This window comes from Choloepus didactylus, chromosome 3 (assembly GCF_015220235.1).
Source record: "Choloepus didactylus isolate mChoDid1 chromosome 3, mChoDid1.pri, whole genome shotgun sequence".
In the NCBI taxonomy this organism is placed as follows: Eukaryota; Metazoa; Chordata; class Mammalia; order Pilosa; family Megalonychidae; genus Choloepus; species Choloepus didactylus.
This window is the reverse complement of record NC_051309.1, coordinates 88081121-88105992: the sequence shown is the minus strand read 5'-3', so window position 1 is coordinate 88105992 and position 24872 is coordinate 88081121. Positions and strand designations below refer to the sequence as shown.

Sequence of the window (24872 nt, the reverse complement as noted above, 5' to 3'; positions counted from 1 at the left end):
TTTAGGATGTTTTTTGCAATTCAAGGCTTGTTTCCCTTCCAAATAAATTTAATAACTAGCTTTTCCAAGTCTGCAAAGTAGGTTGTTCAAATTTTGATTGGAATTGCATTGAATCTTTAGATCAGTTTGGGTAGAATTGACATCTTAACAATGTTTAGTCTTCCTATCCTTGAGCACAGAATATTTTCCCACCTATTTATGTCCTTTTTAAGTTTCTTTTAGTAAACTTTTGTAATTTTCTGTGTAGAGGTCTTTTACGTCCTTGGTTGTTTGTTCCTGGGTACTTAATTTTTTCAGTTGCTATTGTGAATGGAATTATTATTATTATTTTTTGATTGCCTCTTCAGTTAGGTCATCCTTGAGGAAGGTTCCTTCAATTCCCAAGTATATAGGAACATTAGTGACTTATATGCATTAATCTTATATCCCACCACTCTGCTGAATTTGTTTATTAGCTCAAGTAGCTTTGTGGTTGAATTCTCAGGATTTTTCAAATATAAGATCATATCATCTGCAAATAATGACAGTGTTACTTTTCCTTTCCAATTAGGATAACTTTTATATCTTTGTCTTGGCGAATTGCTGTGGCTAGAACTTCTAGCACAATGTTGAGTAACAGAGGTGACAGTGGGCATTCTTTTCTCATTCTTGATCTTGGGGGAAGGCTTTCAGGCTCTCACCATTGAGTACTATACTGGCTGTGAGTTTTTCATATATGTCCTTTATCATATTGAGGAAGGTTCCTTCAATTCCTACCTTTTGAGGTGTTTTTATCAAAAAGGGATGTTGAATTTTGTCGAATGATCATTTGATTTTTCCCTTTCAATTTGTTAATGTATTGAAATACATTAATTGATTTTCTTATGTTGAACTACCCTTGCATTCCAGGAATGAACTCCACTTGGTCGTGGTGTATAATTCTTTTAATGTGCTTTTGGATTCAATTTGGAAGTATTTTGTTTAGGATTTTTGCATCTATATTCACTAGGGAGATTGGCCTATAGTTTTCCTTTTAGTAGTGCCTTTATCTGGTTTTGGTATCAGAGTGATATTAACTTCATAAAATAAGTTAGGTAGTGTTCCTTTTTCTTCAGTTTTTTGAAAGAGTTTGAGCAGGAATGGTGTCAATTTTTTTTAGTTCAATTTTATTGAGATTATTTACATACCATACAGTCATCCAAAGTGTACAGTCAATTGCTCATGGCACCACCACATAGCTGTGCATTCATCACACAATTAATTTTTTTTTCAATTTTTAAAACATTTTCATTACTCAGGAAAAGAAATAAAAATGAAAAAGAAAACTCAAATCCTCCCATACTCCTACCCTCCCTCCGTTATTGACTCATAGTATTGGTATAGTACATTTGTTACTGTTGATGAAAGAATGTTAAAATACTACTAACTATAGTACATAGTTTGCAATAGGTATATTTTTCTCTATATACCCCTCTATTATTGACTTCTAGTTATAATGTCATATATTTGTTCTAGTTCATGAAAGAGATTTCTAATATTTGTACAGTCAATCATGGACACTGTCCACCACAAAATTCACTGCTTTATACATTCCCATCTTTTAACCTCCAACTTTCTTTCTGGTTACACACGGGACTCTAAACTTCCCCTTTCCACCACATTCACACAATATTCAGCACTGTTAGATATTCTCACAATAATGTGCTACTGTCAACCTCTGTCCATTTCCAGACTATTTACTAATTTTTCCTGGCTATTTGCTAGCTGCTCTAGAGGACTAACTAAATTCTGCACCTCCATACATCACCATCTTGTCCCTCCTCCTACTGCTTTTAAGCAGCCTTTTTCTTGATTTGGTGTTCTCCTTGTTACTGCAGTCTTTTAACTGTAGTAAAATTGTACTTTGAGAAAGTATGCTTTGAAAGTATGTAAATCAATCAGGACAACTCCAACAGAACATCAAAGACCTAATGGATCAATCCAAACATCTCCATAAAAATGCAGGGACAAATTGGAGCTTTGAGAAAGATGCTTCTGCTGGTTTTTTGCTGATTTTTAAAAGCTTCTATGGGAGGGATGGAGCCCTGAAGTATGTCAGTCCTCCATCTTGATTAGAGCCTGCTTTTTAAATTTTTAAGCATAGCTATATCCTGGAAGCTATATCATTTCAGTCATCTTCACCCTCTGCTTAATCCTGCCTTCCTCACTTCCTTGAGAGGAAGTATTTCCCAAGAGCACTCCCCGAAAAACTTCTGCACACAACTCCCCACCTCAGATTTGGAAACCCAATCTAAGACAGACTGGAAAGTTGCTAGAGAAATTATTCAATGGCCTGTCAGAGACATCTGCTTTAATTGCCTTGGTGGATATCCATTATATTTTTTCCTGGTAAGCCTTTTCTTTTCTGGAAAGTTTTCTTCCTTCTTTTGAAAATAGTCCTTTCCTGAGATCCCAGTCATATTGTTTATTGTAGGATATGCTGTCTGTTTTGGTTTGCTAAAGCTGCTATAATGCAATATTCCAGAAATGGGTTGGTTTTTACAATGGGGACTTACTGACTTACAATTTACAGTTCTCAGGCTGTGAAAATGTCCAACTCAAGGCATCAACAGGATGATACCTAGACTCTGAAGACAGGCTGCTGGTGTTACTGGAAAGCTGCTACATTCCCGGTTTGGTGTCTCGTCATGAGAAGGAATTCAAGGATGAGACATGCAGGTATAAGCAAGTGATAGTTTTATTGAGAAGAAAAAGGACAGTACACACTTGAGAAGTGGGTGCAGGCAGGCTCAAGGGAGAGATGCAACCCAGGTTGTTTGGTACATGAGTTTTTATGAGCAAGTTGTGAGTAACGTTTAGGGTCTGGAATTTTCCATTACCTCACCTTGTTTTCGCCATTCTTGTTAATTTTTATCTTAAGCAACCAACTGTTTTTGGAGAGTCTGTTATCCATGACTGGTGATTGAGTAATGTCTCCTATTTGTTCAACTGCTCCAGGTTTCAGGACTTGATTGTTATCTTAGGTGCCTCTGCCCTGCACCTGATCCTGAAGGTACCTCAGGGTCTGCGTCGGCATTCTTCTATTTCTAACCTGCCTCAACTTCCCCCTGAGAGAGTTGTACATCCTTATTCTTAAGGGGTTGCTGAGGGGTGATGATCTATGGAGCTTCCTCCTGTTGTTTAGGGTGTGTAGTCTCTGCCTGACGGTGTAGAACTGTCTGGCTATTCTAGATGGGTTAAGAAGGGGAGGGTCTTGTTTGGTGTCAGGGGTGGGGGCAATGAACCTGCGAGTCAAAATGAATTTGTTGTGAAAGGCCTCTAACCTGTTGGAGACAAATAGGACAAGAAGGTTAAGAAGGGCTAAGAGGAGGGCTAGCAGAGGAATAAGAGGTCTCAGAAAGGGAAGAATCAAGAGAGCAGACTGGGGAGGGGAGGAAGCTGAAAACAATTTGTCCCTGCATTTTTATGGAGATGTTTGGATTGATCCGTTAGGTCTTTGATGTTCTTTTGGAGTTGTCCTGATTGATTTACATAAAAACAGCATTCCTCTTTCAAGAAGAGGCAGGTTCCCCCCTGGGCTGTGCAGGCAGGTCTAAGGCATGCCTATTTTGAAGGACTACTGCAGCTAGAGACTCTACATGAGTCTGGAGGAGACCCAAAGCCTGTGCTGTGGTTGCTAAACTCAAGGGAAAGATTATGATGAAACCGATGGCTTGTGACTAGGCCCCCTATGCCTAAACCGGCTCCTAGTGCTGAACCTGAAAGGGGTACTAAGATGGGGACCACCCTTTTCTGACAAGGAAAGGAGTGAAAGGCAGGGCGAGGGACTTGGGTGGAGCCATCTAAGTAGTACAGCTGGGGACTTAACATGGGCTAAAGAGCAAGAGCCTGTCGAGTACTGGGCAGAGTTTGGTGTATATTATTTCCACAAAGGAAAAACAATCCCTGTTCAGTTCTGAGGGTAACAGCAAAGAACAAGGTAGCCAAATGTCCACAGACTGAGGTAACGCAGCCTCCAGTTCATCCTGGGGAAACTCCACAGGTGTGTTTGTAAGGGTCTGCCTCAGGGGCATGGAGGCATATTTTGGAGGGGCTTGTACAAATGGCAGTTAAAGGCGAAAGGGGGGTGGATGTTGCTGCTTCAGGGTGTTCATGAAAAGAATGCTGGGCAACTTCTTGTTTTGCCAGGTCATATTGACATAGGGGCTGGTTGTGCTGTGGTCTCCTTGGCAGACTTCTTCCTGATGAATAGTAGTTTTAAAGAAAAACTTTGGATTGGGTCTGTTGTGACAAAACTGTGTTCCATCCTGTCAATTAATTGGGGATTGGTTTACTTAAAAGAGCAGCCACCTCATCTAACCTGGCAGTGAGAAAGTAGTAGGGACTGGTATAAAAGGTGGGATTTCCTGACCAGGGGTTTCCTTGAGCCTGGGTTTTAGTGTCTGTACCTGATACTTCAAGATTCCATGTTTGTGCATTTGGGTAGGCATATATTATGGACTTGCACAGGTCAGGATGTATCTCCCCCAAGTATGGACTGTTTGTAGAATTTGATTTGACACAAAAAGGGAAGTAGAATTGGGGGCTGTTGTTACTTTGGAGTACACAGCACCTGTAACAGCAGGTGTTACCTGTTGATGAACCTTAAATTGCTCTAGAAGGTAAGAAAGTGCCCCTGGAAAGTTAGCCAAAGGATCCCATGTATGATGGGACCATGGTACTGTGTGCTGTAGAGTTGGGGAAATGGAAAGATTTGCAGTTCCCCAGTAAGTACTGTTAGCTGGCCATGCCAGGGTGGTCAAATATTAATGGGTGCAGATCCAGCAGTTGGATAGGTTTAGTTTTTGAGTCACATACTGGACAAAATTCTCCAAGGGGTGTTCAGAGACAGTTATAGGTAGGCTACTTAGGAGAATGAAAAGGAATCCTGATTTAGGGAACATGATGCAAAGGGGTATACTTACCTTTGTTTTCTGAATAAAAGCTTTAGTCCTTCTAATTGTTGACACTTGAAAGATTCCTGCTGCACCGGAGGACCAAGATGTCCCTAGATGGGCTTGATCCTGATAGATGTACCCAAATGGAGATTCCACTGACCTTGCCTGCTGTAGGGGTGACAAGAATTACAGTTATTTCTGTTGGCAAGAGCTGGGCATTTAAGAGATTGAGTATCTTTTGGTGGTGTTTAACTGGGAGAAAGCTTCGGTCTTTCTACACTGCTGCATGAGCATGCAGGACTAGGAGGCACAAGCCTCTTCCCTTTTCCTAGTTCTAGAGCTCAGGTGAGGGCAATTAGTTTTGCTTTTTGCGCTAAAGTCCCTGGGAGCAGGGCTTTGGCAACACTCTGGTTTCACTGTTGCATACTTTGCTATTTTGTTTCTTTGGTTAATGAACTACTTTTAGAAATAAAAATATTTGACAAATTGTAGCAGAAGTTTTGTCCAGTTTTACCTTTACACATTTACTAGGGTTATGTTAATTAACAGGTAGAGCATAATATATATATACTTGTCCTTGTTTCTCTTTTAAAGTCTTTTGTTGAAGATGAAGTTCTGACTTATAGCTGACCATGGGTAGTAAAGTAGTGTAATTGATAAGTAAATCTGGATGTTTAACATCACACAGATCAGTATTAGGATATAATATGGACAGGGAGAATATTGTCAAGTTTTTTGGAATTTTATACAATTTCTAAAAATATGAGAAACTTAGCTTAACAGAAAGATAGATAATTTCCTTTGTTGTAATACTTCTTAAACACTTTTTATATAAAATGTTAAACTATTTTAGCACTTTTACAAGAAGAAAGAACATATTCTTTGTAGCAATTTTGCTTAAGGAGTGAGAAGTATTGTCTTGAATGGAAGGAAGATAAAGTCAAATAAACATCAACAAGGACATTGTTCTGATATGATATAAAATCTTTGTTTTCTAGACAGTATTTAGATGGTTAAGGAAAACTTTTTTATAAACTTTCATTAAGAGCAGTTTAACAGAGCAGCACTGACTATGACAGACAGACAATTTTTATTAACTCTCTATAACTTCTTGTAGTCAGCAGTGACTACAAACAAAACTTACTTTCTTAAACTCTCCACAACTTTCCACCTCCTTTCAGGACTTGTGGTCGGTAATGGCTACAAAATTTACTTTCTCAAACTTTCTGCAGCTTTCCATATCCATTCAGGGTTTGTAGTCAGTAATGACTACAAACAAAATTCACTGTTTTAAACCCTCCACAACTAGTAGTCAGCAATGACTACAAGCAAAATTTACTTTCACAAACTTGCTGTAACTTTCCATATTCATTCAGTCAGCAATGACTACAACAAACAAAATTCACTTTCATATTAGGAATGTTAGTTCACAAAGTTAACACCTTCCAAGACTGTTCTCTGAGGCAGTTGGGGGTCGGTAATTCTGCTGCTAAGGCACTCTTAAAGCACTGAGTACGGTGGGGATCTTATTTTTAAGTCCCTGCCATTTAAAAGCAAAAAGGTATTGGGAGTTGGGGTGAAGAGGGATATAAAAAAATGTGTCTTTAATATCTAGGACTGAGAACCTGAATGCAAGCAGGGGCTATTCAGTGGGCTCGCCCAGGGATGCCTTCATTCCATATAGATGGATCTGTTTGCTCAGTGATCTCCTTTGGGATGCTGAGAGGCCTTGATCCAGAAGGAACCTCAGGGCAAACAAGGAGGTACACACTAGCTGGGTCTACTAGTCTTAAGGTGGTTCCCAGGGAATGAAGAAGATCTCACCCCAGAAGGGGGGTGGGGCATTCAGACACAATGAGAAATTGATGGGGTGCTAGAATGCCCTTAAGCTTATAAAGGAGAGGGGTAGTGAAGGTCTTAGTTTTGGCTCTACCGTAAACTCTTATAACTAGGCAAGTCCAAGTGGAGGTACGCCCAGAGTGGCAGTTCAGGACAGAGTGGCTCCAGTGTTAATTAAGAAATTGATAATCTTACCTGCCATGTCTAGTGTCACCCAAGGCTCCTCTAGGTTAAAGGTCAGATGTGAAGTCAGCAGAGCCATAAACAGCCTCAGGCACCCTCAGTTTTCTTCACGTGCCATGAGCAGGGCTCCAGGGGATGTCCTGTCCCCCATCCCCCTTTCAGGAGACAGTGCAGCCCCTGGCCCAGTGCCCATGTTGGTTGTACTTGGGGCAAAGCCCTGGTGGGCCCCAAGGTTGACGGTTGTCTTGAGGTTTCTGGCACTCTCTGCCAGTGGCCTCTGACCCACAGTTGAAGCAAGGCCCTTGAGGCTGGGAGCCATGATTCAGGTGATGAGGGGGCAGAGCACCTTTGATGGTGACTGCAATAAGCTGAGCCTGTTCGTCAGTCTTTTGCTTACCACTCTTCTCCTCCTCCTCCACCTTGTTTTGATAGTTAAAGATAGAAAAGGCGGTTTTAATAGGTCATTAGTGGAAGTTTGTGGGACCCTGGAGAGCTTTTGCTGCTTTCTCCAAATGACAGGGGCAGATTGGCTGGTGAAATGGATGCCCAGCAAAATTTGACCTTCCTGGGAATCCAGGCTGACATTAGTATACTTTTTAGGGCTTTCACTAGTCTCCCCTGGAACAGAGCCGGGTTTTCCTCTTTCTCCTGAGTGATCTCTATAACGTATTATAATTTACAGGTTTGATGGTCCACTTTTTCATTCCTTCTATTAGACATGCTATCATGTGGTCCCTGGCCTTCAAGTCTGTCTGACCCCTCTGATAGTTCCAGTTTGGATTAGCAAGTGGAACTGCTACAGCCCCTACCGCATATTGGGCAGGTTACTGGCCTGCAAGTTGGTCTTTGTGGCCCTGTGTTTCATTCCAAATTTGATGTTTTTTTCCTTAGGAGTGCAACAAGAAGAATGATTTGCACACCCCCCCACCCCAAGTGAATTCAAAGGCCAATACTAGGTTTTTAAATTCTTCTGTAAATTTTAAGGGATCCTCCAAGAACCTCCCTAACTGTTTTTTACACTGTGCCAGATTGGCCACAGGATAAGGAACTTGAACACGGATGGTTCCCATGTCTCTGTTTGCTACTTCCCAAATGGGGAACATACCATCCTCTTTCCCTTTTTCCCTGTGGGGTGGTAGGGGCCCCACTATGAGTAGGGCCTGCCGAGTTAGAGTAGGGTGGAGGTGAAGATGGTGCTGGGGGGCTGAGGCCTAATGCTAGGAAGGTCCAGAGGTGCTTCAGGTTCTGGAACAGGGCTGCAGAGGGGAGCTACTCAAAAGGGGATCATCTAAAATATTTACCTCCTGCCTCGAAGAAGGGTTGTGAGGAGGGGGTTTCTGACAGTCCTCCTGGGCATAACATAATTTGCAAGAGCAATTCATGGGTTTGTCTTAAGGAAGTTCTTGCTATTTTCCTTCCTTTTTACAAAAGCAATATAATTGTAAGATAGGATTATAGTTGACTGTCCCATACATGGGCCATTGCTGGCCATCTTCCAGGTGATATTGTGGCCAAGCAGTATTACAGTAGAAAATAAGATTTTTCATCTTTAATTTTGTGGTAGGGAGGTTATCCCAGTTTTGTAGCAGGCAGCCCAAGGAACTGTCAGCTAGAATACTGGGAGCACAACCCATTTCTAAGGGAGAGAGAAAAGAAAAAGGCAGATTTTGGTACTGGTGCCTGGTGTCCTGGGTTGCTGGCCTGCCACTCCAGGTTTCTGATCCCTTGGTGCCATGGGATTGAGCTTCTACCCCCGGGAATCCCCAGGTCCCTTAAGGTCTCAGGAGGCGGATGGCCCAGTACCATCGTGACACTCCTGAGTCAACCTTCTCATCTCCCTGTGTGTCTGTGCTTCCAGATTACTCTTTCTTTCCAGATTATTGCCCAACAGAACAGAAAGAATTTGCCACAAACAAACTCTAGGGAGGGTATCTGCCCAGGTGTTGTCATGGTCGGGCTAGAGGGAAGGAGCATGAGGCAAAGAAATAGGGCTCCTTTCAGGGGGAAGTGTCCTGGGTAAGGCCAGGTACAATAAAATGTGGCTTATGACACTTTTTAGACAATCCATGAGGTCTGGGTAAGGATTATTAGAGGGCAGGGCCAGGAGTGAGGCTCCCTCCATCCCTTACAGTGCAGATTCCTTTCAAGAAAGTGAACACACACTCAACAGCGAGATGAGGCTAGCCAATGGCTTCCCTCTGCCGTGGGTGGAACTCTAAGGAGGGCTAAGAGCAGGATGTGTTGGGACTTGAGACATATTAGTGGATGAAGGGATGGAAAGACCCAGAGAGAAAAGGTAAGAAGCCGGTTATGAGAGCGGTGCTGCGAGCGATCGGAGGGTAAGAGGGCCTGCATGCTCATTACGAGGAGAACAAGGTGGCTTACCAGCTCTCAACAGAACACAGGCTCAGCTCAGACTCAACCCAGTTAGGGTAGCCAGGGGTTTCACTTACCCTGCAAAGTCACTCCTGGCTGGCTCGCCAAGAAAGATGTTACCAGAAAGCTGTTACTGGAGCTATGTTCCAGGTTCGGTGTCTCATAGCAAGAAGGACTTCAAGGATGAGACAAGCAGGTATAAGCAAGCGATAGTTCTATTGAGAAGAAAAAGGACAGTACATGCCCAAGAAAGGAGTGTGGGCGTGCTCAAGGGAGAGACACACCCCAGGTTGTTTGGTACATGGGTTTTTATGAGCAAGGTCATGAGTACAGCTTAGAGACTGGAATTTTCCTTTCTCTCACCTTGTTTTTGCCATTCTTGTTCATTTTTATCTTAAGCAATCAATTGTGTTTCAAGAGTCTGTTATCTGTGACTGGTGGTTGAGTAATGTCTCCTATTTGTTCAACTGCTCTGGGTTTCAGGACTTGATAGTTATCTTCAGATGCCTCTGCCCTGCACCTGATCCCGAAGGCACCTCAGGGTCTTCTTAGGCCTTTTTCTATATCTAACCTGCCTTACTGGCATCTGGCATGCTTCTGTCACATGGGAATGCACGTGGCTGGCATCTGCTGGTCTTTCGTTCCTGGGTTTCATTGCTTTCAGCTTCTGTTTCCAGCTTCTCTGATCTTCTGTGGGTCCTTTTATAGTTTCTCCAGGGCTTTTCTCTATGAGCTTCTCTGGATTTCATCTCTCTTCTTTTGTATATATCCCATCCTCTCATAAAGGACTCCAGTAAAAGGATCAAAACTCATCCTGAATGGGGTGGGGCACATCTCAATAGAAATAACCTAACCAAAAGGTCCCACACACAACAGTTGTGCACCCACCAAAATGGATTAAAAGAATATGACATTTTTCTGAGGTACATAACAGTTTCAAACCACCACACTGTATTCTTATGCAGCCCCACATTTTATAATGCTTCTTTTGACTTAATCTATTTCAAACTGGAATTTCTGTTTCTTGCAACTAAGTGTTTTAAACTAGTTCACTAGTTTAAAGCATAATGTTACAAACCAGCAGATAAATGGCCTATTTTATTAGATTAATGTACAGCTCAGTAGAGGCAGGTCTTAAGACAGGATAGATGAATTCAAAACTATAATATTTATTATTTTTCCCTTTTATAAAAAATATTACATGCTTATTGTAGGAAACTAGGAAAGTAGAGAGAAAAAAGCTCCTAATCCCACTGCTCAGAAATAGTGTTTTGTTTTGTTTTTGTTTTTGTTTTTGTTTTTGTTTTTGTTTGTATACACTTTTACTCTTACATCCAGGGTTATATGTTTATAAACACACATTTTCTTTTAGAAAAATAGAGTCATACTATTAGTGAGCTCCTTTAAAAATGTCTAAAATAAATCATGGATGTATTTCACATCATTAAGTACTCTTCTACAATAGAATTTTAAATAGCTACGTGGTATTCTACTATATGGTTGTATCATAATTAATTTAACCAACCTAAGTCAGATTGTTTCCAAATTGTTGCTCTCACTGATGACAGAATGAATAAGGTCTTAAGCCCACTCTTTGAACACAATTCCTAGAGGCTGAATTGCTGTATTAAAAAGTTTGTAGATTTTTAAGGCCTTAAATATGAATTGCCATATTAGCTGCTAAAATGATTGTATCACTTTAACAGTTACCAGCAGCATGTGAGCACATTTTTATTATATTTGGTTGGTTTCTTAAAAGAATTCTATGAATTTGATAGACAAAATGGTGCTTTCTTGCTTTAATTCATATTTCTTTAATTATCAATGGATGGGACATATTTTCATATGGCTATTTCCCTCCTCTCTATACACACACACACATATGTATACATACACACATCTGTCTCTCTCTCTCTCTCTATATATATATATATATATACACATACACACACACACATATATCTTTTGTTTGTGCATGTATGTGCGTGTATGTGTGAATTGCCTGTTTTATCCTTTGCCGCAATTTTTTTTGGTTGGTTAACTTTTCTATCTATATCATGCAAATACTTCTTCCATTTAGTCATTGCCTTTTAATTTTGTTTATGAAGACTTTTGATACATGCAGCCAAATCTAACAATTGTTTCTTTTGTGTTTTCTGTTATGCTTGGAGGGGCCTTTCCCAACACTAAGGAAGAAAAGCTATGATGAGAGGTGGGGTCAGTGGTGGAGAGACAAAAGGGAGAGAGAGAGGAAAAGGCTGATTAAGCCTGGGGCTAATTCCAGAATCCTGAGAAGAGCCCTAGAGTTGTTTTCTACCTCCTCATTTTACAGTTGAAGGAGCAGCGGTCTGGAGAGAATAAGAAATGAGATTGAAATAGCAGATTACAAAATCTTTTAAAAACACCATTATCCTTAAAGGGATAGATTCCATTTTTATTAAAAAATAATTTTTTTAATAATGATGAAAATAAAAAAAAGTTCTTTTTGTGTTCTTCCTATATTCTTCTGAAGGCTACAACATTAAAATAAGGAATTTAAAATGCCCTTGAAAGCTGGTTACATCTTTACACCTAGAATTGATGGTTCTAATTTCTTTTTATTGATTATGTACATTTTATAAAAGCTTTATGGATGTCATGGTGCTTACCCAAAGCAAACTCATTTCAGCAATCATCATCCATCTGTAATTGTTAACAGTGTCTACAAATTAAACTGGAGTTCCTTGAAACCAAATAGAAAGAACAAGCTATATAGTAGAATTCAAAATGTGTTGGTTCATTTTGTTGGCTGAAGGACCAGAAACAAACAGCAAATAACTGAATATTCCAAAAGCAGGCCTTGCATCTATGAGACAGGAGATATGGTTGCCAGATTGAGCAAATAAAAATATAGGACACTCAGATAAATTTGAGTTTCATATAACAATAAATACTTTTTCATTATAAGTATGTCCAAAATAATGCTTAAGACATATTTATAGAAAAAATATGTTCATTGTTTATCTTAGACAGAAATTTAATGAGGCATCCTATACTCTGTCTGGGATGACTTGTGCATATTGAATACCAAATCCATTCATTGCATGTGTTGTATGAGGCTGGTTCTTTATTACCCCAGTTAGAGTAGTTGAGTGAACAAGGTACTTTCAAGGAAAAGTCCATCAAGAATCTCACTTGGGTGTGAAAATTAGCAAAAGGAAACAGATAGATGACTGCCTATTATCTTCATTCTATATTAAAAACTGCAATGCACAAAGGAGAGGCTAAACCTGCTTATAATTGTGCCTAAGAGTTTCCCGAGTGCCTCTTTGTTGCTCAGATGTGTCCCTCTCTCTCTAACTAAGCCACCTTGGCGGTGATCTCACTGCCTTCCCCCGATGTGGGACCTGACCCCCAGGAGTGTAAATCTCCCTGGCAATGCGGGATATGACTCCCAGGGATGAATCTGGACCTGGCATTGTGGGATTGAGAACATCTTCTTGACCAAAAGGGGAATGCAAAATGAAATGAAATAAAGCTTCGGTGGCTGAAAGATTTCAAATAGAGTTGAGACATTACTGTGGTGGACATTCTTATGCTCTATATAGATAACACTTTTTAGGTTTTAATGTATTGGAACAGCTATAAGTAAAAACCTGAAACTACCAAACTCTAGCCCAGTAGGCTTGACTCTTGAAGGTGATTGTATAACTATGTAGATTACAAGGGGTGACAATGTGATTGTGAAAACCTTGTGGATTGCACTCCCTTTATCCATTGTATGGATGGATGAGTAGAAAAATGGGGACAAAAACTAAATGAAGAATAGGGTGGGATGGGGGGGATGATTTGGGTGTTCTTTTTTATTTTTATTTTTATTTTTTATTCTTATTCTCATTCTTTCTGGTGTAATGAAAATATTCAACAATAGATTAGGGTGATGAATGTACAACTATATGATGGCACTGTGAACAGTTGATTGTACACCATGGGTGATTGTATGGTATGTGAATATATCAATAAAACTGAATTAAAAAAAGAACTGCAATGCAACTTGCAGTGTTGTCATTTTATTATTTGCCAGTTCCACGTACAGATACTGTCTGATCACTGCCTGTTCAAATTTTCTCTACTGGAAAGGTTTTTGTTTTGAAAACCACAAATAGAAATTTTTATGTGGGGTCCTAGAATTTAAGCTTACCCTTTTGGCCTGCAGCCTAAACTTAATGTTGGGGGCTGCTGTATAAATAGAGCAGAAGTTTACATTTCCCTGAACATTAAGGTGAGCTGTGCTTTTAAATGAAAATAATTTTTAAAAAATCAATTTCTTTTATAGCCACTGCAGTTTCAGAGGGACTGCTTATAGCTGCTTCAGTGACATTTATACTTGTCACAATCTTGGGGGGATATTATAAAACTTCCAGGAAGCTTTGCTTTAAATACTTGTAAAGCATTTTTATTTTAAAATGCTTTCGGAAAGGCTTTAGACAACAAAGGCAGAGGAGCTCCTTAGTGGCAGATAAGTTGTAAAAGAGAACCAGTAACCCAAGGTGTAGTTAATTAAACCTAAATCAGTTCAATATTCTCATTCAGTAGGCCAAGGAAAGGAGAGCATTATATATATATTCTGGGAAGATGATATGATAGCATTAAAGAAAAATTTGGAAAAAAAATTGTAAATGACCACAATCTCAGAAACCTTATACAAGTATGTTCATTTCTGTGTATTTCCTTCTACTCCTTTTGAAAAACAGCAATACACCATTTTAAGGTTGGTGGGCTTATTACAAAATAAAGCCTATCTTTGTTACTTAAATATGCTTTCTTCTTTGAAAATAAAGGCCACCCAACTTTAAAAGATATCTACTTGGGCCTGTTTTGTAAAACGATTATAATAAAAAATTAAGAAATTGTTTAACATGATAAATAAGATTGGTTTGTTATGACAGGGGACTTTGGTTGGACTTGGGGAAAGTTGCAGACTTACTGAGTTTCTTACATGCCAACTGGTGATTTTTTATTTTATTCAGTTTTATTGAGATATATTCACATACCATACGGTTATCCATGGTGTACAATCAATTGTTCACAGTACCATCATATAGCTCTGCATTCATCACCCCAATCTATTTTTGAACATTTTTCTTATACCAGAAAGAATGAGAATAAGAATAAAAAGTAAAAATAAAAACACCCAAATCATCCCCCCATCCCACCCTATTTTTCATTTAGTTTTTGTCCCCATTTATCTACTCATCCATCCATACACTGGATAAAAGGAGTGCAATCCACAAGGTTTTCACAATCACACTGTGGTGATATAGTTTCATAAGATGTTTCACCTAACTTCTGAGCTAAAGTATTTAAGTCTAGGTATAAAGATGATTGTATTTCCCATGCTTGTTTTGTGTTAATTTTAAGTAGGAGGAAGTGCTTTTTGAAATTATTCATTTCTGGTGTATTAATATTTTTCAAGGTATATTCTTAGGCAACATCTTTTAGTTGTTAACGTAGAGCTTCTCCGGAAATTTTCACCCTGAGATCGGGTAATGTATTTTTTTTGGCAAATCCTGACCCCATGACTTAGGTCTGGGATGTTTCCAAGATAGGAAGGACCTTGTTTGGGAGTAAATGAACTTTCATAGTGATAGGGGAGCCTCTTGTACATCTTTTCTTGGTCATAGACCACATTTTAAAGTTGAACCTTTTTGGGTCAACACCCTTCCCCCCATCATTCACTTCCTTTGTCTCTCTGCTTCTGGCCCTCACAGCTGGTACCACTGCGTTCCCCTACCTACCCACCTCCTCCTGACCTAGGTTCAGAGCTAGTCCTCACTGAGGCAGGAAATGCATACCTCGTGGCCTTCACCTTCTGTTTAGCACTAGTCATCTTCCTAAAGCTGGGCTTTGGATACACTTGTAGGCTTCTGCCAGTTTCCTGACTCTTGTTGTCAGTAGCCCAGGTTTGGTGCTCCTATGGCTACTGGGTTCCAATACTACCCTCAGTGCTACAACCTCTGCTTCCCTGCATGCATCTCTGTCTGCTCTGGATGTCAGCTCTGGTGCCTGCTAACTTGTTTTGTTCTTCCTAGGCCTTCTCTGTGGCTCTGCCTCCAAGTTAGGTAGCAGAAGTTCTGTTTCCCCACCGACAAACATTGTGATGTCACTCTTGAGTCTTTCTTGATCCTGGATTTACAGCTGCTATTCTTCACTTAGGTGCTGAGTACTCTCTCCCAATCCTCTCTTGGTCTTCCTTGGTGGACCTTTGCTTCAATAACTGATATGGTTTCCATCATGCCCAGTCCATGTTCCTATGCTGGCTAGGTCTGTTTACCTGGTTCTGGGGAATGTCTGCTAGATCCTTAATCCCCTTTCTCTTCACTTGTCCTGTGTTGCTGTGAAACCTCATTCTGTCATACTGTGTCCTGAAATACAACAAATTGGGTCCACTATTTCTGAATCTTTTGTGGATTTTTGTCTTGAGAGTGTTTGCATACCCTGATATTGGGTTTCTCTGAGTTTCTTGCATTTATGCATTATCTGTTAAGGGCATAGAGATGACTGGCTGCCCATGGAAATTTATGCTTTTCTTTCCATGGTGTAATGTTATTGATGGGAAGCAGCTACTTAGTAAAGGACTACGTTTCCCAGCCCTCTTTGCAGCTAAGAGTGGCTGGGTAACATGTTCTTACCCATGAAATGCTAGCAGAAATGAGATGGTTCACTTCCATGCCGAGGCTTTTGAGAAGCATGTGAATATTCTCCATGCTCACCTTTTGCCAACCCCATGATCATCCTCATGCAATAATGATGAGGCCCTAGAAAATGGTGAACCACAGATGGAAGAGTAAGGGTCCTTGACTCTCATTAGAGAAGAACTGACCACTGGCTAGAAATATCTTCCATGAATTTTTATGTGAGTGAAAAATAAACAATTATTGTGTTAAGCCACTGAAATTTTGGGATCTTTGTTTTAGCGACTAGTGTTATCCTAACTAATAGTGTACAGGGAATCTGAGGGACAGTCTACTTCTGCTGGGAATAACTAATAGATAATATCCTCATTTATTTAACTTTTTGTGTGAATAATAAAATATTAAAGAAAAATATAAATCTTTCTTATTAATGTAATGTCATTATTACACAGAAAAATTATTGTATGCATATACTTATTGAACTAACTTTAACCAAAGAAAGGCTAGATTTTAATAATTAGTAAGGAGGAAGTAAGCAACTTCAAGGTCACTGGTAAGCTCATGACCAAAGTTCAGCCAGGTGTAATTTCCATATACCAAAAATTAAAGGCATAAAATTCTGAAAGCAAGGTGTTTTTTCTTAAGAATGACAAGCTCTAATATTCATTTTAAATAGAATTTAATTTTTTAAATGAAATATGTTTGGGGTTTCATTCTCAAAATTTTTATGTCAATTTACACTCATGTTTAGGATTAGGACACGTTAGGCTCTTTTCCCATCATATCACAATTAGTGAATGATGTCAGAATAAAATCCTTTAAAGGATCTGGTTCAGTGCTAACACTGCTACTTCCTACTTTAACTTCCTTGTGGAAAAAATAACATCCTTGTGAGGATGACATGATAAATTACTCTATAAATGCTAATGTGTTATGGAAGTGATGCTATACAATACCAGGTATTTTGTTCTGTGTGAGCAGCTAACAGAAGAGCATCTACATCGATCAGGGCTGTTATTCAGCTGACTTTATTGAAAAACAGCCTAACCATTCTTTTTTTCCCTTTTCTCGTATTATATCCAAAACTTGAAGGAGATTTCACATTTAAATTTGATGTCTCAGGATAGAAAGAGGTTGGAACATGATTGTGAAAAACCAATCTGGTTGAGATTAACTGTCTATAAAATAAAATGACAATAAAACAAAGCAAAGGAAAACAAAAAGTAAAATAGTGCTTGCCATTTAACTAGCTCATCATGGTGCTACATTGATCAGTGTAAGTGAATTTTATCAGTACTTTGAGTGAAAACGCTATAGTACATCCCACCTTCTATTTTTCCCCATTAGATCACTTGTATCTAATAACTCTTGCTTGGCTCACAGGCTGTGTAACTTTATGTACAGTTTCTCTGGCTTTAGTCTCTGGATTTCAGTTTCATCTCTAAAATGATGAGAATGGGTGCAATCTAATCTCTGATGTAAATATTGTGTGTTTGTGATTTCATGACTTCAGTAGTGATTTAAATAATAAGAGTATAATAATTGAGTGATAATTATTCATAATTATCTTACATGAAGAAGGATGCATATTAAGGGAACTTTTTGAACTATTAGGTATAGGTATTATCTCATTACACCCTTAAAATAACCCAAAAAATTTGATATCAGTTTCATTTTATTCATCATAAACTAAGACTCAGAGAGATTAAGAAATTTGTCCAAGGAAATCCAGTTTGTAAATTACAGCTGGGATTAGATTCAGTTCTGGCTCTAAAATTTGCATTTCTTTCCATTGTATTGTCCTGCCTTATGTGATTGAATTTTTGTATAGCTATATATGGATATACCCATGCAGTCATGTCTCACAAACCCAGTGTCTAACTCGGGTGTATGCAGCCTCCTTCACTCTCACAGGCTGATTCTGTTTCAGATTTTACTTGAGGTTGGGCTAGTGCCAAGAATGATGATGTGCTTGGACTTTATCTTTCTCCATATGGGCATGGGACAGATGGAAAGAAATACTCTTGGGTACCATGGTAATTTGAGAAAAGGCCTTGTCTTCTTCAAACAATTTGATGTAGTATTTAAAAAGAGAACAAGGGAGACCACGTGAAAGATGACATTGCATTTTAAGTCAGCAAGTTCTGGTTTAAGCATCATAAAAAGAGATGTTAACTGCATAACATGAAACATATAGGATAATTTGTGTCAACTGCTAATGATGCCGCAACAACTTGACTATAAAATGGAAATAGGTAATTCTGGTTCAGGAAGTATTACCGGTGTTTTGTTTTTTAAAATTAATTTTTAAAAATTATTATGGTAACATATATACAATATAAATTTTCTAATTTTAACCCCTTTCAAGCATTCAATTCAGTGGTATTAATTGCACTCACAATGTTGTAATACCATCACCCCCATTCATTACCCAAATTTTTCCATCACCCAAAATGGAAGCACTACATTTTTTTTGATAGTTTTATTGAGATATATTCACATACCCTACAATCATCCACAGTGTACAATTGTTTATTCACAGTACTATCATAGAGTTGTGCATTCATCACCAGAATCAATTTTTGAACATTTTCTTACTCAAAAAAAAAAAATAAATAAATAAAATAAAAATAAAAGTAAAAAAGAACACCCATAACATTCCATCCCCCTCATCCTACCCTATTTTTCATTCAGTTTTTGTCCCTATTTTTCTACTCACCTGTCCATACACTGGATACAGGGAGTGTGAGCCACGAGCTTTTCACAATCACAGAGTCACACCCTGTAAGCTACATAGTTATGCAGTAGTCTTCAAGAATCAAGGCCACTGGGTTGCAGTTTGACAGTTTCAGGTATTTCCTTCTAGCTATTCCAATATTCTAAGAACTAAAAAGGGATATCTATATAGCACATAAGAATGCCCTCTGGAGTGACCTCTCGACTTCATTTGAAGTCTCTCAGCCACCAAAACTTCATTTCATTTTGCTTCCCCTTTTTGGTCAAGAAGAATTTCTGAATCCCACATGCCGGGTCCAGACTTATCCCAGGAAGTCATGTCCCATGTTGCCAGGGAGATTTTCTACCCTGGGAGTCAAGTCCCACATAGGGGGGATGGCAATGAGTTCACCTGCCATGTGAGCTTAGAGAAACAGGCCACATCTGAGCAACAAAAGAGGTTCTCTGGGGGTGACTCTTAAGCACAATTATAAGTAGGCTCAGCCTCTCCTTTGCAGCAACAAGCTTCACAAGGGCATGCCCCAAGATCAACGGCTCATCCTACCAAACTGTCGGTCCTCAGTGTTTGCAAGAACACCAGTAACAACCCAGGTGTGGAAGTCAAACATTTCTGCATTCTTCCCGAATTACCCAGGGGTCCCTGCAAATACATCCTCATTCTCTGCCCAAATTACTTTGGGATGTATTGGAATTTCATACTAACCTGTACAAACCTACCAGATTTCACAATTTAAAAAAATTATTTTATTTTTTAAGCTAAAGCTGAACTGTAAATAGGTTGCCTGGGTCCCATCCTCCCCTCTTAGGTTTATATGTGTGTGGGGAGGTATTTAGTAACACTCTGTGAGTCTATATTTCCTTCAATTCTCTGGCATAATCTCTACCACAAGAAAGAGATATCTCTCCCTCTTAGCACTAATACACATACATTTTTCCCTTATGGACAGAGTTTGCTTCTGAAGTTCTGTAGCATTTCCCCCCCTTTTCTTTCTTTCTTTTTGTAAATCATATTTTATCACTTGCCTCAAAATTTTTTTAGCAGTTAATGTTTTATTAAATATTAACTTAACACTCCTGGGGTCTGTATATATATATATATTTTTACTTTATAATATATTTTATTTAAACTAATAGGTAAAAATACTGTCATTTAAATAATATAAATATCAATATAATCAATATAAAATACTAATGAGATATTTACCTTCTGTTTTTCATGACATCCTCAAAATGTCATGTGTATTTTTTTAATTAATTGTTTTTAAATGAAAACAGTTGTAGGTTTACAGAAATGTCATGTAGAAAGTAAAGTTCCCAAACTTTAAAGTAAAGTAAACTGTTACACAGTTTTCCCTATTATTAACAATTTGTATTAGTGTGGTACCTCTGTTACAATTGATAAAACAATATTATTATAATTATACTATTATTATTGCCCATAAATTAAATCATTCTTTGTGTTGTACAGTACTATGGGCTTTTTTCTCCTAGTAACTTATATAAAACCTAAAATTTCCCTTTTTATCCATTTTCAAATATACTGTTCAGTAGTGTTGATTACATTGACAAAGTTAGGTCTCCATGACCATATCCACTGCCAGCATTTTTCCATCACCTCCAACAACAGAAACTCCATACCAATTAAACATCATCTCCTCATTGCCCACCCCACTGGGCTCCTGGTAACCTGTATTCTAGTTTCTGACTTTATGAATTTGTATGTTCTAGTTATTTCATATAAATGAGTTCATACAATATTTTTCGTTTGTGTCTGGCTTATTTCACTCAACACAGAGTCTTGGAGGTTTATCCATGTTGTAGCCATGCATCAGAACTTCATTACTTTTTATAGCTGAATCATTCTGTTTTACATATGTACCACATTTTGTTTATCCATTTATCTGTTGATGGACACTTGGCTGCTTTCACCTTTTGGCAATTGTGAATAGTGCCATTGTGAACATCACTGTGCAAACATCTGCTTGAGTCCCCACTGTCAGTTCTCTCAAATATATACCTAGAGGTGGTATTGCCCAATCACATGGTACTTTATGTACTTAACTTTCTGAGGAATGGCCAAACTGTTTTCCACAAGTGGCTGCACGATTTTACATTTCCAACACCCATGTACAGGTGTTCTTATTTCTCCACATACTTCCCAATGCTTTTTATTTTCCAGTTGTTTTTGTAGTAGCCATTCTAGTAGGTGTGAAATGGTATCTCGTTTTGATTTTGATTTGCATTTCCCTAATAGTTTATGACATTGAGCATCTTCCCATATATTTATTGGCTATTGTATATCTACTTTGGAGAAATTTCAATTTGAGTCTTTTTACCATTTTTACTTTGGGTTGTTGGTCTTTTTATTGTTCCAGAATAGGTTTTTAATAGACAAATATGGTTTATTTGGAAGAAGAAATATTTGGAAATTTTATTAAGTTTTTTAAAATATATTTAATCTTTTGGACTTCTATTTTCTTTTAAAAATGTATGTATACAATTCTCCTATTTGAGTGATGTCAGCATTTTGCCATATTTACTTCAGGTTGGGGAGAGAAGAAATCTTTCAGAAATTATCTAATCAGCATTTTTTTATCCCTTTGTGATCTCATTCTCTTCTCCTTCTAAAAAGTAACCAATATTCTGAAGTTGGCATATATTTTTCTCATTTATGTTTTTATATTTATAATTTTTACTGCCTTTGGATGTATCCATGAGTAATGTGTATTATTGTTTTCTATGTTTAAAGTTTACATAAATATTGTGCATGTTCCTTTGTAGTTAAAATGTTTACAGCTTATTGAGATATAATCGATATACAATAAACTGCCCATATTTAAAGTGTGCAAGTTGAAAAATTTTGACATATGCATACACCTAGGAAATCATCACTGCAATCAAGATAATGAACATATCTAACATTCCCAAAAGTTTCCTCATGACCTTTTGTAATCCCTCCCTGCTGGCTCTTCTTCCTTCACCCCTGCTCCTATCCCCAGGCAACCACTGATCTGCTTTCTGTCCCTATAGATTCATTCGCTTTTTCTAGAATTTTATATAAATGGAATCATAGAGTATGTACTTTCTCTTTTTTCGGGGAGGGGTATGACTTCTTTCATTCAGCATAGTTATTTTGAGATTCATTCATTTTGCTGCATGTTATCAGTAATTTATTTCTTTTTATTGCCAAGTAGTATTCGATTGTATGGACAAGCCACAATGTATTTATCTTTTCACCTGCTGATAGATATTTGATTTATTTCCAGTTTTGGCTGTTTCAAATAAAGCTGCCGTGAATATCTGTGTATAGAATTTTGTATGGGCAAATGCTTTCATTTCTCTTGGGTAAACACTGAGGAGAGGAATGGCTGGATCACACATTGACATATATTTAACTTTTAAAGAAACTGTAAACTTTTCCCAAAGTTGCTGTACCATTTTACACTCCCACCAGCATCATTTGAGAATTCCAGTTGCTCCACATCCTTGCCAACACTTGGTATGCTGAGTCTGTTTAGTTTTATGCATTCTAATAGGTGTTTAGTGTTATCTCATTGCGATTTTCTATTTTTTTTAAAAGCTAAGCCTTTTTTAAAAAATTAAAGCAATTGTATTTTTACAGAAAAATCATGCAGAAAGTATAGAATTCCCATATTTTCCGTATCCCCATCCCTAGTTTTACCTATTATTAATATTTTGCATTAGTGTGGTAACTTTATTAAAATTGATGAAAGAATATTATTGTAATTATACTATTAACTTTAGTCCATAGTTTACATTAGGGTTCACTCTTTGTGTTGTACAGTTCCATATTTTCTTCTGATTTTTTTTTCTGGTGACTTATATACAACCCAAAATTCCCCATTTTATTGGCTTTCAAATATACAATTTCATGGTGTTAATTACATTCACAATGTTGTGCCATCACCACATCACCACCATCCATTACCAGAATTTTCCATAAATTTTCCATAACCTTAAACAGAAACTCCATATCCATTAACTCCCCATTCCCATCCCCCACCTGGCCCCTGGTAGCTGGTATTCTAGTTTCTGATGCTATGATTTACTTTCCAGATTGTCAATTGCTGGTGCATAGAAGCACCACAGAATTTCATGTATTGATCTTGTATTACACATTTTTGCTGAATTTCTTTATTAGCTCCATTGCTTTCTTGTGGTTTCTTTGGGATTTTCTGTGTTATAGGATCATGTCATCTGACCTCATCTCCCGTGATTCTCACTCGGCTCCAGTCAGGGTGGCTCTTTCTAGAACGTGCTGAGTATGCTTCTACCACAGGGCTTTTGTATGTACTGTTCTCTCTGCCTCTCCCTTTGGATAGCCGGTGGATGTCTTCCTCATTTTCTTCAATCCTCTACTCAGATGTCACCATCTACATTTAAAATTGCAAATACTCTCTCCCCACACTTCCATTCTCTTTTACTGTTCTATAATTTTTCTTTTTTTCTATTGCCCTTGTCACCTCCGTAGTAAGCTGAATGGTGTCCTAATCCCTGGAACCTGTAAATGTTACCTTACAAGGAAAAGGGGTCATTGCAGATGTGATTAAGAATCTTCATATGGAGAGATTATCCTGAATTATTCAGGTGGACACTACTCCAATCACAAGTAGCCTCTTAAGAGAAACGCAAAGGAGATTGATACTCATACAGAAGAGGAGATGGCAATGTGACAGGAAGTAGAAATTGCATTGATGCAGCAGAATCCAAGGAATAATGCAGCCACCAGAAGCTGGAAGAGGCAAGGAACGAATTCTCCTCTAGAGACTCTGCAAGGAGCATGGCCCTGCTGACACTTCGGTTTCATCCTAGAGATATTGATTTCAGACTTCTGGCCTCCAAAACTGTGAGAGAATAACTTTCTGTTGATTTAAGCCACAAAATTTGTGGTAATTTGTTATACCAGCCACAGGATACTAATACACCTTTCAATAATTTACTTACTTATTATGACTTTTAAAAATTTCTTGCCCTGCCATACCCCATCCCCACTTTCAGCTCCTCAAAGGCACAAATCTTTGTTTACTTTGTTCCTGATATATTTCAAGTACCCAGGACAGTGCCTGGCATATACTAAGGGCTCAATAAATATCTGTTGAATGAATGAATGAACTACTGAACAGCAGTCACCCTTGAACTGTTCATTTTTATAGTGAAGACTCACAAAAACACAACAGCAACAGTAATGACTACAAGGTTTTGTTGATTTCTCTAGTGCACATTTGTCATTTGCCTTCCCGGAATATGCTGTCTTCGTCCAACAACAACCCTAAAGCTTTGTTTATGCATCCACTCCTCCCCATTTCCCAGTCCATGGGGTCTAAATGGGACTCCGCCTGCAGATCAGGGCATGGGCATGTAACATGGGCCTATGACACTCAGCCTATTTACCTGTCCGCAGTCACTGGACCAGGTGGGGCCAGATAACCTAAATGGCTCCAGTCAGAGTGACAATGGTCAGGACTGAAAGCCTGATTGGAAAAGCGGCTAGCTCGTTCCCATTGGGCTTGAGTCTAAAGTGAAAAACCCAGAAATGCCTCTGTCATTTTGCCGACATAGTAGGAGAGATAGTGTGAGAATGGAGCCAACAGAAAGTGGAAGTGGGCCAGAAACTGAGTTCCGATGCTTGAGTCAGCTCTGGTCCTGAACTTTAGAGTTGTATGTGTCAGTGCACTTCCTTTTGGCTTAAGCTGGTTCGAGTTGGATTTTTTCTCATCCATACTAGAAAGAATCCTGGCTTAAACCAGCTTCATTATGAACCACGTATATGCTAAGCTTTATACACAAGACCCCATTCCAAACTCACAGCATCATACCTTGCCTACCTCTTGACCTTCAAATCTCTCTCATTCTCTCTCCATTCTTTATCGACCTTCTTCCTTCCTCAGGACTTTGTTTTTGCTGTTCTCTACCGGGACATTTCTTCCTTCAGGTTTTAAAATGGCTTGTTCTTTCACTTTATTTTGGTAACTACTCAAATATTACCTCAGAAACTCCTTCCCAGAGTATCCTATCCAGTCACTCTTTAACCTCTTTCTCTGATTTTTTTGGTCTTTCTAGCACTTCTCTCCATGTATAAATTTATTCTTATTGCATTTATTGTAGTCTTTATTGTCTTTCTCCCCTG

At 38.5% G+C, this 24872-nt stretch overlaps 1 long non-coding RNA gene across 1 annotated transcript in view; it reads left to right on the top strand.

Moving 5' to 3' along the window:
• The window catches only part of LOC119529580, a 37348-nt gene that overhangs the window by 6061 nt on the left and 6415 nt on the right, over nucleotides 1–24872 (top strand). The window contains exon 2 of the long non-coding RNA XR_005215900.1: nucleotides 2552–2697. This is a non-coding gene — a long non-coding RNA (uncharacterized LOC119529580). The remainder of the gene's footprint in view (nucleotides 1–2551; nucleotides 2698–24872) is intronic.